Raw genomic sequence first — 5,589 nt, forward strand, 5'->3', positions numbered from 1 at the left:
CGTTACCCTGTTTATGTTACATTTGTTTGGAAGTGATTACTTCACAAAGCCGTTACCCTGTTTATGTTACAATCGTTTGGAAGGGGTTACTTCACAAAGCCGTTACCCTGTTTATATTACATTTGTTTGGAAGGTGTTACGTCACAAAGCCGTTACCCTGTTTATGTTACATTTGTTTGGAAGTGATTACTTCACAAAGCCGTTACCCTGTTTATGTTACAATCGTTTGGAAGGGGTTACTTCACAAAGCCGTTACCCTGTTTATGTTACATTTGTTTGGAAGGGGTTACTTCACAAAGCCGTTTCTCTGGTTATGTTACATTTGTTTGGAAGGGGTTACTTCACAAAGTCGTTTCCCTGTTTATATTACATTTGTTTGGAAGTGATTACTTCACAAAGAAATTTCCCTGGTTATGTTACATTTGTTTGGAAGGGTTTACTTCACAAAGCCGTTTCCCTGGTTGTTAAATTTGTTTGGAAGGGTTTTCTTCACAAAGCCGCTTCATTGTTTATGTTATATTTGTTTGGAAGGGTTTTCTTCACAAAGCCGTTTCATTGTTTATGTTACATTTGTTTGGAAGGGTTTTCTTCACAAAGCCGTTACCCTTTTTATGTTACATTTGTTTGGAAGGCTTTACTTCTCAAAGCAGTTACCTGTTTATGTTATATTTGCATGGAAGGGTTAACCTTCGCAAAGATTTTGTGCAATTGTTGATAATCATTGTTGTGCTGTGCCGTTGAAATATACATACATACGTACACACACACGTACATACATACATACATACATATATACACGTTATAATTACGCTTTGGATTATAACCACATAACAGATGCTGTCCGGGACAATATTTTGCATATTCATTCATTTGCATCACTGCCGTGACCAATCATTTAAAAAGGCAGGTAAGTTAAAGACAACCAAATTCTCCTTGATATATTGAATTACCTGGTTTGCCAAAAGTTCAAAGTATTAGTATTTCAATCTTTGTTTTGGGTTTTAAAAACCGCATAAAAAAACACCATGTATATATACACATTTTATTCACGTTACAGTTGCGCTGTTGCGTTTGTAGCTGTTATTTGTACCATCGGCCTTTCGAAAAAAAAAACGGAATCTCTGTATATTCTGCTGCACATTAATAATAGCAACAACAACAACTACTACTACTATAAGTATGAATTGACAACTTAGTTTTTCCTACTTTTAAATATGTATGAAGATTCTGACTTAAACCTGACTATGAATAAAATGACATGGTCTTCTTACCAAGAGATGAAAACTGCGGAGAAAGTAGTTCATGCGCCTTGCGACTCAGACAGTTCAGACACAACAATATATACATTAAATCAATAAAACAAAAATGTTCAATATGGATCTTGTGTTAATCAGAATTTGGATGTTGCTGGAACGACTGACAGGAGCAAACATACGATGGAAACTAATTTTCTGACCAATTACACACACTCATTGAAAGAATTCATACCAGTGAGAGTATTGATAGGTTTGCTTGAACTGTGATCACGTGCCTATTGGTGTGAATTGCTCCAGCAGAATGGAATGAGAGACAAAATGATGAGAACAAGGTGTGTGTGTGTGTGTGTGTGTGTGTGTGTGTGTGAGATTAGGATTTTTAACGTACCTTTAACAATTTTTCAGACATATTGCTACGATGTCTGCAGTGTGGCAGCTTATAGTGATGTCTAGCACTGGGACATCATGCTGCAGACATGTAGCATGATGTCTCACCCAGTCACATTATACTGACACTAGGCCGACCAGTCCTAACATTAACCTCTTATTGCTGAGCGTCTAGCGAGGCAGCTGTTAGTACCATTTTTGTAAGTCTTTGATATGACTCGTCCGGGGTTCAAACCCACGACCTCTCGCTTCCGAGGCGGACGCTCTAACGACTAGGCACCGGAGCGGTCAACAAGGTATTATGTCTAAGAGGTAAAGGGACACAAGTAAAATCCTGGCTATTTTGTGCCGAGTAAATGCTAGTCATCACAAAATGGCACATTCAAGCACCTTAGCAAAATTCTCAGGCTGACAAACCCTCCACAAACGGTTAATATCCAACATGAGGCAAAACATAGAAGGAAATAGTCAATCATAACAAAGATAAATACAAAAAGGTAAAATCAGTGGAAATACAGGGTCGTTGTCTTTTTTCTGTATCAACTGCAATCTTTCAAAACATCTTGATCTTCTAGGCTGAATCGCAAATTAAAGGATACATTTCACCGCAAACAGTTGACCCCTATTAGTCGTCTCCAACGACATGCTCGAGGACGCACCGCCTATTCTACAAATCCTCTTAAAAACCCTCCTGACCATGGTGCTGAGTACAAAGGTAGTCCTGGGAATCCCATTAACACAATAGCAAGAGACTGGTGCATACGTTCGGTCACCTGTCTGCATTCTTGGCTAATGGCATCTAATAAAAATATATTCGTTATTTCGACTGAAGTAAAACTGTTTCATTGCTGTCTCTCAGACTGTGTACACCAGTGGCAAATAATGCGGCAAATAAATCAGTTTTTGGAGCCAATTATGTTTCTTGGATAATACTTTCCCTATCATAATATTGAAAGAGACAACATGAGAATTCAAGGTATGTAATCACGCCGCATGTTTTAATGCCTAATAATTTTGAATGCAAAACTAATTTTGCTAATACCAAACGTTAATGAAGGAGGTGGATGCAGATTAGAGGCTATAATTTAAGTCGCTGTTCATAGAGTGAATAAAAATACCTCTCTGTAACCGTACATTACGTAGAATTTGATCTTGGTTATACCAGTCCATCGTACATTACGTAGAATTTGATCTTGGTTAAACCAGTCCATCGTACATTACGTAGAATTTGATCTTGGTTAAGCCAGTCCATCGTACATTACGTAGAATTTGATCTTGGTTAAACCAGTCTATCGCTGTCTCATATGTACATACCTTAATTGTTGCTTTGTCTTTTTTCTCAAAATTCTTGGCAAATTTTCTCTGTTGACAAGGCTGTCTGGAACTATAAAAGTCCCGTTCTGCTGTTATGACGCTGTATAAATTCAAAGAATAATAAATGATCCTATACAGGAAATCACAAACAGAACAATAACTCTGATTTTAATGTTATACCGAGAGATTATTTTCGACCGCATCAAGCCTCTTGCTTTCGTATGTGGTTGTCTGAACAATGTCTCCGTATTTTGAAGAAAAAATATCATAGTTTAACTCATTGGAACCCTATACTTTGAAGAAAGAAAGGGTCTAATTTACTTCTTTCATGGATATGTTTTTTTGTTGTATATTGTCAGATATCAATAAAATGGATCAATTCAGTTAGCTAAAACATGTTTGAATTGTTGACAATGTCCCTCGTATATTATGGTATATTTGTTTGGAACCTTGACTAATTCTCACTGGATAATATGTTTCCAGACAATCATTCATATGACACTTGGCTGAGGACCCACTGGTTATATAACAAGTCCACATTCAGTGTGTGACATACAACTGCTGAGTTACATCGGGTGCCATATTTAACAACATAGAATCCTATTTTTTGTTTATTTTTATCAGAGGTAAGTAAATATTTTGAATTAATAACTATAGGATAAATAAGAAAGATACTGGATTTGTCTTCCACAGTACTGCTGGGGATTTTTTTTGGGGTGGGGGTGGGGGGCTACTGTATGGCCGAACTAAATACATACATAAATGCAATTAATAAGTTACTAAGGACTGACTAAAAAGAAATTAGACTGATATTGATTAGAAAGCATGAATGCAGATGGAGAGTTTGGAGAGAATTAAGTAAGCTGACATGTAATTTTGGATATGAATTATTTCAGACTATTATTCTTTGAAGTCTACCTCTGTCGTCCACTAATTTACTCAAATCCATTGAACCAGACCGTTACTACACACACACACACACACACACACACACACACACTGTATTATTTAAAAATACTGGTTAAGGTGGGACAAGCTTACTTCTCATGTTTGTAAACAAAATTGATAATGAAAGACCAGTGTCGCGCTTGCCACAAGGAAGAGGTGAAGGATGTATTAATACCAATAAACACTGGCATGTACGTATCCAATGTCGAACCAAATTCCAAATTTTGAACACAAGTACGCTACATAAATTCAAAAGACCAGTTAAGTCTGATATGTAAAATATTATTATAGTAATGAGTGACGTAACTGACACCACATCAAAGAATAATAATGCTGTCAATGTATTTGGCAATACTGATGTATCTCTACACAAAAGGTCAAGGCTAAGCAATACTGATGTATCTCTACACAAAAGGTCAAGGCTAAGCAATATTGATGTATTTTTACACAAAGGATCAAGACCTGGCAAAACGGATGGACAAGACTAGGCACCCGTCAGTTTTATTATGAAACAACAGTTTCACAAAAAAAGGAAGATATTCTTCAGACTTAGGGACGACAAGCATGCGTCAGAACCGATTCCGGATCACCTACATAGTGTTTTCTGGTGGTTTTTGTTTTTTTCTTTTTTTTGGGGGGGGGGCGACATTTTTCAGCATATGGCAGGCTATATACGGCGGCCAGTACATTTGGCGGAGGAAGAACCACTGACCAACGGGAAGCTACTGTCAAGTTTTCTGACATTGGTCGAGCTGAGACTCAAACTTGCGGTGAAATGTGTGAGTGATTTGTAAAGGCAATCTGTCAGATTACACCCAAGGCCCTCTGTCATATTACACCCAAGGCCCTCTGTCAGATTACGCACAAGGCCCTCTGTCAGATTACACCTAAGGCCCTCTGACAGATTACACCCAAGACAGACAAAGCGTATTACCTTTTATGCACAGCAAATGCAATGTTTATTCGGCAACAAACATTCAGACAACCTCTAGAAAAATTATAAACAGAAAAAGAAGAAATGGAGACGATGCAACAGAAAAGTGTGATAGACCCGTAGAATAGTCGATGGATCTCTCCAATCTGGAATCAAACTTGAAACTGAAGCCGTCAGAATGTTGAATGAATGTTACAAAAATGTGTAAAAGTCTGCGAACACGATGTTGGCGTTGATGCTGACAGGATTCATGCAGTATAACCAAGGAATGCAAAAACTGCAATCTGCCTTCTGGGTTGGTGCTCACATTATAGGAGTTTAATAAACTATTTTAAAAATATGTACTGAGGGCACATAATCTGAGTGACATATTGCGCATTTATAACAAATAATGTAAAAGCGCATTTGATATTAGTAGTAATAGGGGATACTTTGGCGTCAATGGAAAACCCAGTCCAAAAGGTCGTGGGAACGTTTGGCGTCAAGGGGAATTTAACATGGGAATATCGTGGGACTGTATAGCGTGAAGGGAAATTTAACATGGGGAATATTGTGACTGTATAGCGTCAAGGGATCCGGAAACTTTAGCGTCAATGGAAAACCCAGTCAAAAAGTTCGTGGGACTTTATAGCGTAAAGGGAAATTTAACATAGGGACATAGATAAGACATTATACATCATACAACAGACAAACATATTAAGAACTATACAACCGATAAAAAAAATTTGGCAAGAAAGCAAATCTTTTCGA

Source organism: Sinohyriopsis cumingii, chromosome 7 (assembly GCF_028554795.1).
Source record: "Sinohyriopsis cumingii isolate HCF-2022 chromosome 7, ASM2855479v2, whole genome shotgun sequence".
Taxonomy (NCBI): domain Eukaryota; kingdom Metazoa; phylum Mollusca; class Bivalvia; order Unionida; family Unionidae; genus Sinohyriopsis; species Sinohyriopsis cumingii.